Genomic DNA, 13,852 nt, shown 5'->3' with positions numbered 1-13,852 from the left:
ATCATTGTATTGAATGACAAACTATAAAGACAAAGGACAAACTATGTGTTCTTTTATCGTAGATGTCCCTGGATCTTTTTCCAGTTCCTGGTGATTTGAATTGTAATATCCCCTTGAAGCTCCTGTCTTTATATGTTGGGTCCCCAGTGAGGAAATATCTGGGAAGTGTTAACAGGTATGGCCTTGTTAGATAATATAATTCCTATTGGACTTATATTATAGGAGGCTGTGCATTGAGGTTGATATGGCAATGAAAGTAACCAGAGAGAATGGAGTCTGTCTCTCCATTTCTGTCACTTTATATCTTTGTTTCTAAATGTTTCAGTCTCTCTATTTCTGAATCTATCTCTCTAACTCTTTCTATCTCTGTCTCTCTCAGACTCCCTGTCAGTGCCTTCCAATTGTGGTTCAGTATGAAAAGGTCTTAGTTCTGCTGAAGAACTACAACATGTTGTCTGCTTGCTGTTGTGACATCATGGATAGTCTCTGTAAAAATATAATCAAAGTCCCAATTAACTGCTTTTTGTTCAATGAGTTGCCTTGTCATGTAGTGTTTTCTCATTAAGTAATTCACTGATTGATGATGTATCTGTGCATGTAACAAATAATAATCTGTGATAATATGGGACTCACATGTCAAGGATAAGTGACTTTATTAATGACCACATGAAAGAAATATGTGACAGTTTAACAGAACTATGAGTGTTAGAAACAGGAACTATTATCTCTGTGTTGTGTGCTTTCAGCTGCCCAGATTGAGAAATGTAGGGTAACCCAGCCTGTCTCTCAATTAGACTATCCCCTTTGCCCTTTTAATAAATGGCTCCATAAACTCTTACTTGATTTCACCTGTTGCATAACATCATTCTAAATCTAAGCTAATCAGCACATGAGAGAATCTTGAGGTTTCCATGGAGATAAGCAACAAACTTTCCTCAGTGTCCACTGTTTCTGTACACACTTGGCTCATTCTTGTGTAACCCAACAAGCATTTATCTCACCCCTTTATCCACATTCTACACCTTTACTCCTGTTTACCTCTGTGAAAATGTCAGGTTGGAAATGAATCTTTAATGTTTATTTAATTGGACAGCTTCCTAAGTAGGGAAGATTTAAAGTGATGTGAAATTAAGGGGAATGTACCAAATGACAAGATGGTCTCCTACTGTGTTATTGGATCTGAAATTTCCTAGGTTGTGAATTTGAACTGAGCAGTTACTGGCATACTGACTGAATGTACCTTCACATTCTTGCTGATATTATTGTCTGGCAGTGTTTATGGATCTCTGGGGTACTGAGTGTTTAAGAGAAGGAAAAGAGAAGGTAATCTGACAGTCCAGGCTCCTAGTATAATAGGGACCACCTGGAAGAGGGAGCATACATAGGGGACAGAGACAGGAAGACTGGAGACAATACAGATTCCTGATCAAGTCTCAGTTTCCTGAAGGTGCAAATAACACTTATAAAGCAAAGGGTACAAGTGATTTTTTTTTCACAGTAGCAACACATCTGTGCCACCAGACAAGGCATTCAGTAATTCATTCAAGGTTATACCAGTTTTGCTCTCTGGTTCCCAAGATTGCAGAGAGCTTGCTACTTACTTCTCAGGCTCAGAACACCCCACATGCAGAGACTGCCAAGGACTGTCTCTGAGACATTGAACTTAGGTTAGACCCATATCTTCCATGGGTCAGGAGGCAGAATTCTAATTACCAGACTCCTTCAGTTTGCCCTTCTTTGTTTTATGGAGAGTCTGTCTTAGATTGGTGAAATATGCATTTTTCCTTACTTGACATCAAAGTCTAGGATGCAATTTTTCCAAACCTCTGTCTTTGTTTGAAAAAAACCACAATTTTACTTTTACATATCATTGACTTACTTCCATTTCAAATGGGGTTGTTAGAGACCTTTAATTTAAATTCATGCAACTGCACTTGCATGAGTTGAAGTTGTTGAAGAAGGAACTGTAACACACAAGGAAGGCAGGCACAGGCCAACATACTCATAGCCACCATGCTCAGAAGTGTCAGGAGAAAATTCCTCACCCACTTGTTGCACCAGACGTTCCAGTCGTTATTAAGCTGCATCATTTTCCTGTGAAAAAACACAGACAAATCCTCATCCCCATATGATTACAGATTAATATTTGCAAATAAATCTTATTCTAGTGGGCATGTGCTACCATGCCTTGTCCTTGAGGATTGTAAGGTATTTTAATTATATGAGAAGGTTGAATATGTTAACAAAAATTTTTTAAAGATTTGTTAGTATATCCTGTTCCATTGTCATTTTACAATTGCTTAGGAACTGCTAGACCATTATAATCCTATAGACAATGAGTAATTACATACTTTTCAGCTTTTCCTGGTTGAAGAGTGGCAAAAATAAATCCAGAATAGGTATCTATACAAACATGTATTTTAAATGTTTAAATTCTAGTATAGTAGTAATATCCATTCACCAAATCGAATTTTCAACCAGTCCTTTAGGACTGACTAGCAAATGAGGAACAGGCTGAAATTGAGGACAAGTACAACAAGCCTTGACTATACTATGGGTCTGTTCCCTAGTCAACCCATATTTAAGTCTCAAGGTTTGACTATTAAGTTGATGGCTATTATGGGCATCCTGGGCTCTTCTTAACTGTGAACAATACATTTTGGTGACTTTATCTGCCAATGAATATCCTTTAGACAGGGGTCCTGGCAAATTAGGATGAGCTCTCAAATGTCCTATAAAGACAGAGAATTTTTTTTGTATCAAATTTTGAATTTGTAAAACTAAAATTCCAGCAGGAGAAGATGTCTGAATTTGACCTTCAGTCTCTAACCCAGGCAAAGATTGAGCTACATTTGCAGTATGTGTAAACATGTTCAAAGACTGATTATTAAAACTTTGAAGTGGGAAATAGAGCTGGAGAGGATGGAACCCCACAAGGAGAGCAACAGAACCAGAAAATTTGAACACAGGGAACTTTCCAGAGACTCATACTCCAACCAAAGACTATTTGTGGAGATAACCTAGAACCCCTGCACAGATGTAGCACAGGATAGTTCAGTGTCCAAGTGGGTTACATAGTAATGGGAAGAGGGACTGCCTCTGACATAATCTGATTGGCCTGCTCTTTGATCACCTCCCTCTGGGGGGGGGGGGAAGCAGCCTTACCAGGCCACAAAAGATGACAAGGCAGCCACTCCTGATATGATCTGATAGACTAAAATCAGAAGGAAGAAGAAGAGGACCTCCCCTATTAGTGGACTTGGGGAGGGGCATGGGTGAAGAAAGGGAAGGGAGGTTGGGATCGAGAAGAGAGAAAGGCTTATGGGGGGATACAAAGTGAATAAAGTGTAATTTAAAAACAAAAAAACTTTGAAACTTAGCCAATACTGAAGATAACTCTGTAATTTGCACAAATATATTAGACACTTGACAAGATTTTTTTTATTAGCATAGGCAGCAACTCCAGATAATGAATCATCAAAGTATTAAAAAACATTAAAGTATCAACAATTGGGCTAACTTTTGTTTTAAATGGAAAAATCTATAGATTGCACCTATAAAAACAATTAATTTGTTTTATTTTTTTTCTGCCTCAACAGGTTGGATTTTGTCATAATAAGCTTATATATGTTAAAATGTCATATTTATCGGATCTCAGGCAAGTCTGAGGGCCAGCATATTTGATTTACTCTTTGTCTACCTTTATCAGCTATATAACAGCCTATAAAACATGACGTAATAATCTCAATTTTGGCATACTTTTTAAATGTATGTTGTAGAACCAAATTTTAGGTAGATCTGTATAGGCAAACTTTAATGGTTACCCATTTTAGATTTAACCTAAAAAAAAAAAAAGAATCTGTACATCTAAACAAACTTAACAAAAGAGAAGAACCTAACTAAAATGTTCTATCCCCATCCTGAAAGGCAAAGAGGATGGACATCAGAAGAAAAAGAAAACAGGAAACAACCTAGGAACCTGCCACAGAGGGCCTCTGAAAGCCTCTGCCTTGCAGACTGTCAAAGCAGATGCTGAGCCTGATGACCAACTGACAGGCAGAGTGAAGGAATTTTATGTAAGAAGTGGGAAATAGTAAGAGCTGGAGAGGACAGGAACTCCACGAGGACAGCAACAGAACAACAAAATTTGAACACAGAGAACTTCCCAGAGACTCATACTCCAACCAAGGACTATTCATGGAGATCACCTAGAACCCTGACAATGCAGCCATTTCTGATGAGAACTGATAGAGGAAGATCAGAAAGAAAGAGAAGAGGACTTTCCCTATCAGTGGACTTGGGGAGGGGCATGCATGCAAAAAGGGGGGGAGGGTGGGACCAGGAGGGGAGGAGAGAGGGGCTTACGGGGGGATACAAAATGAATAAAGTGTAATTAATAAAATATAAATAAAGAAACAATCTAAACAAAGAGACTAGATGAAACTCAAATCTTGTACTCAACTATAATCTTTAGCATAACTTTAAATCTGCTAGTTTTAAAGTAAAATCTAAGCAAAACTTGTAATTAAACAATTTATAAAAAGGCTAGCAAATCTTATTAATCCTATCATATTTTATTAAAACTTAACAACAAAAAATTAAAGGTAAAGTTCTATTTAGCATTATACAGAGTTCTAAAATTAGACTGTAGCCCTCAGCAAAAATTTGCTACTCTGGCCCTACCAAATTTATAGGCCAGAAAGAAACAGCATTAACTCATTTATTTAGGTACTGGCAGCCAGGCATATATATAACTGTGCACAACCCTGGGCTAACATGGAACTATAGTCCTTCTTTTCGTGTAAAAGAGCATAGCAAATATTTTGCATTGAAGAATCTCCAGCTTTTTAAATGAAGAACAATATATTTTATAGTTATTTTTTACATGATATATTGTAATAACTGCAATTTTTGTTTAATTGTCTTAAAGAGCATGGCTTGGTTTTACTTTGTGAACTTAATTAAATAAATACAAAGATTTTTTATTTCCAAAGTGTTGAGAAGCTGTTTTAAGTTCTTTGTTAGTCTGCCCAAGGGTTACTATTTTTAAAATAATGATAACTTTTTAAAATGTTTTATAGCTTTTAAAATGATATAATAGCATGGAATATCATAATGCCATTGGGAATTCATGACACAAATGTTATATCACAATATTATTTGATATCATGATACCATTATGATCTTATAACAGCATTTGGATGTCATTATTGTGATGTCTAATACTATGTGATATAAAAAAAATTATGCTGTCATAATACTACTGTGATATAATATTGTTGTGACATTATGAGGGCATTGTGATGACTTAATAGTATTTTTAGGTCATAATGCCATTGTTATGTCAAAATTCCATTGTGATCTCATACAGCAGTTATGTTGGAAAAGCATTATGATGTCATAATAGCATTCTGAACTCATTATACTATTGTGATGTCATAAAACCTTTGTGAAATCATATTACCATTGGATGTCAAACCACTTTGCTGTCATAATAGCATTGTGATATCATAATTATATTATTATGTTATATTATAATTTTGATGTTCTAATTCCATTGTCATAGTATACCACATAATCTCATAATAGCAATGTGATGTCATAATTCCATTGTGATTTCATACTACCATTATGATGTCAAAATTCCATTGTGATATTATAAAAGCATTTTGAGGTCATAATGAAATTGTGATCTCAAAATTCCATTGTGATGTCATAAGACAATCATGTCGTAAAAGCATTTTGGTGTCATCATAACATTGTGATGTCATATAATCATTAGGATCATTTTCACTATTGTGATGCCATCATAGCCTTGTGATGTCATAATTCCTTCATGATGTCATACTATAATTGTGATGTCAAGTGCCATTGTGATATCATAATAGCATTTGGAAGTCAAATTTCCTTTGTGATGTCATAATAGCATTTTTAAAGCCATTGTATCATTTTGATGTGAGCATAGCATAGGGTTAGGGTTAGGTTTACAATTAGGGTTATGGATTTGGGTTTTGACATTTATTTGGGCTTTTGTTTCTGCCTTGTTTGACATGGGATGGACAGTTTTGCCTTTTAAATACATAAAGTATAATTTTTGAGTTTTTAGTACTTAACTAGTCTAATATGTACTTTGCCAGCTGTAAGCATCCTGTGTCTATCTTCATTAGGCATTACCAATATTTATCCCCCTTGAAAATTTCTCATGTTAAAAGGATAAGTCTGCTTCAAGGGCAGTGTGACATGTTAATTTAGTCAGCATATCAAAGTTTTTTTTTTTTTTTTTTTTTTTTTTTTAACATGGCCGGTGTGCAGTTCGTGTTTTTCTGCCAGCCTAATTTTAGGTCCTTCCATTGACCTTCCATCTCTTAAGCCAAAATGCCCTTTAGCACCAGTTCTTCTGTGGAAGTTCCACTTTCTGAAATTAGCTGGTCCTTTTAGAGCATTGTGACATCATCTCTCCACATAAGAACATAAAGTAATGTGAATTTAATCTTTAAAACAGTAAGGACATAACATCTATCAATAAGAAAAACAAACTTACATATTAATCTTAAGGAAAATTTTGTCATTTTGAATTTTAGACTATGTCTCTAAGTGGCTAAATAGCAGGATTTGTTATGTAAATTAGGCTAATCAGGCACTCACAGATCTGCCTGTTTCTTTTTACTTTGTGTTGGGAATTAAAGGCATGTGCCTTCATCATCTTGTTCAAATATTTCTTTCTCAAATCAATATATTTGTAACACAAAGACTTTAAATGAAAATTAAGCAAAGAGACAAGAAAATTTTCAGTTTTGAGTCAGTTGTTATGCTGTGACAAGCAAAGCCTAGTTGGCTGTTTTTGGAATTTAATTGATGTTTAATGAATTGGTAGACCCCTATCAGAAAGAGCTGACAAGTGTGTTGCAGCCATAGAGCTTTGATCAAATTTTAGCTGTTATTAATCTATTTTTTTTTATTAGGAAGAGTACCCTTTCTGTTGTCTGTAATTTAGTATTCCATTCCTTGTTTGATTTCCCCATTTTCTCCTTGCACTTTCTTGGAGAAGTCCTCCAGAAGAGCCACCAACATTAAATACATTGCAACCAGATCCAAGACTATGGCAACCAAAACAAAGCCAAAGAGGATTAAAATACCCTCTGCCATGGCATTTTTTTTTTAAGTTTTAGATGCAGTTTTAGTCCAAGCTTTGTCTAGAGGTCTGTGTGCCTTCAGTTCCTTTCTTTCCAGACATGGATGCTGAGATGAGCTGAGCTGAGCCAGCCATAGTATAAGGAAGCCAGCTTGTGTATCCTCCTGGTAGACTGTAGCAGCAGCCAGTTTTGTTATGTTAAGACTCAGGTCTGTCTACAATAGACTATCTTTTACTCCTGGGCCTGTTTAAGAGTCTCTCTTAAAGAGAGAGTAATTGACCTGGGAATTTTTAGGTTTTAGGTTTGGGTTATGGGGGTTGTATTACTAAGAGCTTAATCCTCCCCCACTAAATTATGTTAAAGAATGATTTAAAGGCTGTGGAAACTTAGACTAGTTGGTGGCCATTTATTATATAGTTAGATTAGCTGGGGGCCATTTTTTGATAGTTATTAATATTTACTATTGAAATATCTCATAGTTAAGCAGCAGTTATTCCTAAACCAACTGTAGACCCAAATCATGACACAGAAACAGGAATTATTTAATTAACCTTTAGTCCAATGCTGGGCAAAAGTTATTCCTAAACCTCCAAGACCGCATAGATTCCTACCATTCAGATTTCGCTCAGCTCATTGTATGTGTTTTAGTCATATCTTAAGTATGGACCATCTCTCTATGTGGTTCCAAGAACTCTCCTACTTATTCTCCACCTCTCCTCCTCTTGCTTCCTTTCTCTTTCTCTTGCTATGGACCAGGATGTCCCTCTCTATTTTCTCCATTGCTCAGCATTGTAGCTGGTTGTTTTATTGAAGATACAAAGAACAAATGGTGGCATGTTTACACAAACTTGAGACAGGTGATGCATAGAATAAACATCACAGTACAATTTCTGGATTGAAACCAGAGAGTGGTGGCCAGAAATCAGCATTTGAATTAAACAAGAGAAAACTGTAGAAAACTATATTCTTTCCAAACTAACATTATACAAACTATTTATTTACTTGTTTATTTAATGTTTAATGTTTATATACATATATAAACATTATATATAATATAATATAATATATATATATATATATATATATATATATATATATATATATATATAATAGATAGTGTTCTGCCTGCATGCTGAAAGAGGGCACCAGAAGATCTCATTATAGATGGTTGTGAGCCATAGTATGGTAGCTGGGAATAAAGATGATATATGTAAGAGTAACCAATGCTCTTAATCTCTAAGCCACCTGTCTAGCTCTGGTCAAAGTTTTCTTTAATTCATATCCTTAAATTTTCAGTTTCATAATAGCATTGTGATATCATAATAACATTGTGATGTATAATACCATGGTGAAATTATAATTCCATTGGGATATCATAATACTAATGTGAGGGCATAACAGAATTTTGATGTCATAATACCAGTGTAAAATAATAAAACCATTGGGATGTCATGATACTAATACGATGATATAATACCATTGTGATGTCATAATTCCATATGCTGTCATACTTGCATTGGGATGCCATGATGAATGTAGATACCATAATGCCATTGTGATATCATCATACCACAGTGATGACATAACACTATTGTGAGTTCATAATAGCAATGTGATGTCATAGTATTATTGTGATGTCATATCATTGTGAAGCATAATGCCATTATGTAGTCATAATAGTATTGTGATTTCATAATAGCATTGTGATAGCATCATAGAATTGTGATGTCCTAATACCCACCATTGTGAATTAATAAAAAAAAACTGATATCATAATACAGTTGGGATGTAATAATACGATTTGGATATCATACCACCATGATGGCATAACTCCACTGTGATGTCATAACTCCATTGGGATGTCATAATATCATTATGATGTCACAAAACCATTGTCATGTCATAATACCACTGTAATGTCTTCATTGCATTGTGATATCATAATACCCTTGGGATGTCCTTATAGCATTGTGATGTCATAATACCATTGTAATTAAGTGATAGGATTGTAATGTCAACATAGTATTGTGATATCATAATAGCATTGTGACATCATAATACCATTATGAAGTCAGAATAACATTGTGATGTCATGATACCATTGGGATATCATACAATTATGATGTCATAATACCTTTGGGATATTATAATAGCATTGGTATGGCATCATAGGTTTATGGTAAAAAAATTCCATTGTGATATTAATTGTAATAGCATTGTGATATCATAATATCATTGGGATGTCAAAATTCCATTGTGATATCATACTGTTGTGAAGACTTAATAGCATTTTGATATCATAATTTCATTGTAATATCATACCACAATCATGCTGTGATGTTATAATAGTATGGTGATATCACAATACAATTGTAAAAATCATAACACCATAGTGATGTCACAATAGCATTGTAATGTCATAATAGCATTGTAAAGATCTAACACCATTGTGATAGCATAAAAGCATTGCAGTTTCATCACAGCGTTGGCATGTCCATATATCATATGTAAACACATCATTGTCAAGTCACAATAGCATTGAAATGTCATAATTCCCTTGTGATGTCATAACACACATCTTGTAAGAGCATTATGAGGTCATGATAAAATTTTGATGTCATAATACCATTGGGTGGTCTTGTCACAATTTTGATGTCATAGCATTGTGATATCCTTATAATATTTTGATGAAATAATTACTTGGGGATGTCATCATACTATTGTAATGTTCTAATATCATTGTGAAGTCATACATTTGTCAAGCATAATAGCATTTTGATGTCAAAATTCCATTGTAATATCATACCACAATCATGTCGTAATACCATTGTGATGTCATAATGTCATGGTGATATCATAATATCATTGTAACGTCATATTATGTGACGTCATAACAGCATTGTGAAGTCATAACACCGTTTCAATGACATAATAACATCTTGATGACCTCATAGTATTGAGATGTCCTCATATCTTTGTAAAGTCATACCATTATAAGCTCATTATAGCATTGTAATATCATAATTCTATTGTGTCACCACAATCATGTTGTAATAGCATTGTGATATCCTAATAGTACTGGGATGTCATGATGAATTTCGATTGTCATGATGTCATTGTGATGTTATCATAACAATGTGATGTCATATCATTGTGATGTCATAATATTTTAATTTCATAACTATTATGATTTTATAATAGCATTGTGAAGTCATAATACTACTGTGATATAATAAGAGAATTGTGATGTCATAAAGACATCATAATGTCATATCATTATAATATCATTGTAGCATTGAAATGTCATACCATTGCCAACTCTTAATTAATAGCACTATGATGTTATAAAAGCATTTGGATGTCATGATGAATTTTGTGTCTTGATGTCATTGGGATATCTTACTAACATTTTGATGGCATCATAGAATTGTGATATCACAATACCACTGTGATGTCATAACAGCAATGTGATGTTGTAATACCATTTTGATATCAAAATTACATTGTGATATCATACCAAAATCATGTATTTATACCGTTGGGCTGTCAGTATGAATTTTGATGTCATAATGCCATTGTGATATCAAAATAGCATTGTGATGTCATCATAGAATTATAATGTCATAATAGCATTGTGATTTCATAACAGCATTGTGATGTCATATCATGGTGATGTTATAATAGCATAATGATGTCATAGTACCTTTGTGATATCATAATAGCATTGTGATGTCATAATGCCATTGGGATGTCTAAATATTATTTTGAGGTCATATTAGCATTGTGATGTCCAAATACACTTTTGATATAATAGCTTGGTTATTTCATCATTATTACTGTGATATCCTAATACAATTCTGATGTCCTAATACCATTGTGAATCATCCAGTTGTGAAGTCATCATAAGAGTGTGATGTATTAATAGCATTGTGATTTCATAATATTATTGTGATGTCAAATGGCATTGTAATGTCTTAATAGCACTGTGAAGTCAAAACACCAATGTGATACATAATAGCATTGTGATGTCATCATAGCATTCTGATGTCATGATACCATTGTGAATGAAATGATTGCATTGTAATGTCTTCATAACATTGAGATGTCCTAATATGATTTTAAATTCATACCTTTATGAAGTCATAATAGCATTGTAATGTCAAAATTCCATTGTGATATCATAACCCAAGCATGTCATAATAGCATTGTGATGTCATAATAGAATTGCTATGTCATAATAACATATTGATCTCTTAAACCCATTGTGATGTCATAATAGCCTATTGACATAATAATGTGATTGTGATGTCATATTACACATTTGATGTCATCATAGCATTGGGATGAAAAATTTTGAAATCATGATACCATTCTGATGTCAAAAAAGCATTGTAAAATCAACATAGCACTGTGAGGACATCATACCATTGTGATGTCATAACACCACTGTGATAACATAATAGGATTGTGATATCATAAAAGCATTTCGAGGTCATATTATTGTGATGTCATAATAGCATTGCATTGTCATAAAGAGCATTGTAATGTTATGATAGCATTGTGAGGAAATAGCACCATTGTGATGTGATTATATTAGTTGAATCATACTCCTTTATAGGAATATTCCAATTTCCTCCAAAGGAGATTGTCAGTCCTGTTCTTTAGTCCTTGGAAGTTGCTGGTACTTTAATCATTGTATTGAATGACAAACTATGTTCTTATAGATTAGAAGTCCCTCCATCTTCTTCAGCTTCCTGGTGATTTGAATTGCAATGTCTCGTGAATCTCGACTATTTATTGCTTAATCCCCAGTGAGGAAAAGTCTGGGAAGTGTTAGGAGTTATGCCTTTCTTAGATAATATAATTCCTATTAGAGTTATGTTACAGGTGCTTTGAGGTTGATATGCCAATGAAAGTGACCAGACAGAATTGAGTCTCTGTCTATCAGTCTTTGATATTTTATATTTTTGTTTCTGTTGGTCTAGGTCTCTCTATTTCTGAATTTGTCTCTCTAGCTCTTTCTCTCTCTGTCCCCTTCTCTCAGCCTGCATCTTGTTGTTCAGTATGACAAGCTCTCAATTCTGCTGAAGGCTACAACAAGAACACCGCTAGCTGACATGACATCAGGGATGGACTTTGTAAAAATATAAGCAAGATCCCAGTTAAACAATTTTTGTTCAAAGATTTGCCTTGGTAAGGCAGCATTTCCACCAGAAGTAATTCACTAACTGAAGACATAACTGTGTATTAAACAAATAATAATGGAATCTCTGATACTGTGAAAGTCACATGGCAAGGACAAGTGACTTTATTAATGGCCACTTGAAAGAAGTTTGTGGCACTTCTCCTGAGCTAAGACTTTCAGACACAGGATCTTTGAGTTGTGTGTTTTCATCTGCCCAGATTGATGCATGTAGGGCTGCTCAGCCTTTCTATCAAGCATGCTGTCAACTTGGCCCTTTTAATAACTGGCTCACGAAACTCTTACTGGATTTTACCTGTTTCATGACATAATCCTGCCTATCAGCCAATCACCACCTGAGAGATTCTTGGAGTTTCCATGGAGATGAGTAAAAAAACTTTCTTCACTGTCCACACCTGACTTTTTCTTGTGAATCCCAACAAACCTTTATCTCATCCCTTTATCCAGATCCCACACCGTTATTCCTGTTTACCTGTGTGATAATGTCAGTAAGAAATTAAACTTTCATATTTATATAATTAGAGAGCTTCTTATGTAGGGAAGCTTCAAAATGATGTGAGATTAAGGGGAATGGATGGAATGGCAACGTTGTCATTAACTGTGGTCTTGGTTCTGAAATTTCCTAATATGAGACCTTGAACTGAACAGTTGTTAGTGTCCTCACTAAATGTACCTTCATATTCTTATTGATATAATAGGCTGGCAGGGTCTAGGGTTTCCTGGGATATTGAGTCTTTAAGAACATGAAAAAGAAAGGAAACCAGACAATTTCTGGGACTTGTTTGGCTGAAACAGTAAATGATCAGTGAGTGTTAAAGGAGAACTGAGTGGTAATAAACTATTTAACAGCTGGTGGTGTTCCACACTAGCATAGTCAACCCTTTATAGGCAGGGTTGCCTTTGCTGACTGGCTGGAAATCCCATTTATACCTGTGTGTTTTAAGATCTGTTTTTGCATAATATCAGACTATGGGTCTCTGCACGCAAGACCATTTGATGCAGAAAGAAAGAAGCATCTCTGTGGATCAAAGAACATGACACTGATCTATGAGTTGAGGGCAGATAGCAGCATATTTTAATAAAAACAGCCTGAACTGATTGAAAATTTCAATAGGATGCCCAAAAGCTCAATTCATTGCATCCAATACCCCTAGAATAAAATGGGTTTGGTCAGAATTGGAATCCTATTGGAACTTTATCTCCCAGTATTATGTGATTTTCTATTAAGTGAATGCATACCTTATTTGTCCTCTGCTTTTTGGTTACTTTACCCATTATGAATTTTCCTGGTTTCACATATTTGCCTGAAAATATCATGTCATTTCACAGCTGAATAATACTCAGTTATGGAGATATTCCACATTTTCCCCAAAGGAGATTGTTAGTCCTGTTCTTTAGAACTTGGAAGTTGCTGGAATTTTAATCATTGTATTGAATGACAAACTATAAATGACAAAGGACAAACTATGTGTTCTTTTAGCATAGATGTCCCTCGATCTTTTTCCAGTTCCTGGTG

General features: G+C 34.6%; 1 long non-coding RNA gene across 2 annotated transcripts in view; it reads left to right on the top strand.

The window, feature by feature from the left end:
- The window catches only part of LOC132651872 (uncharacterized), a 47,244-nt gene extending 42,959 nt beyond the window's left edge, over nucleotides 1-4,285 (top strand). For both annotated transcript variants that reach the window (XR_009589423.1, XR_009589422.1), the window contains 2 exons: nucleotides 63-175; nucleotides 3,928-4,285. This is a non-coding gene — a long non-coding RNA (uncharacterized LOC132651872). The remainder of the gene's footprint in view (nucleotides 1-62; nucleotides 176-3,927) is intronic.
- Nucleotides 4,286-13,852: the final 9,567 nt, after the last annotated feature.

This window comes from Meriones unguiculatus (assembly GCF_030254825.1).
Source record: "Meriones unguiculatus strain TT.TT164.6M chromosome Y unlocalized genomic scaffold, Bangor_MerUng_6.1 ChrY_unordered_Scaffold_32, whole genome shotgun sequence".
Lineage (NCBI taxonomy): Eukaryota > Metazoa > Chordata > Mammalia > Rodentia > Muridae > Meriones > Meriones unguiculatus.
This window is presented reverse-complemented; position numbering and strand designations above follow the sequence as displayed.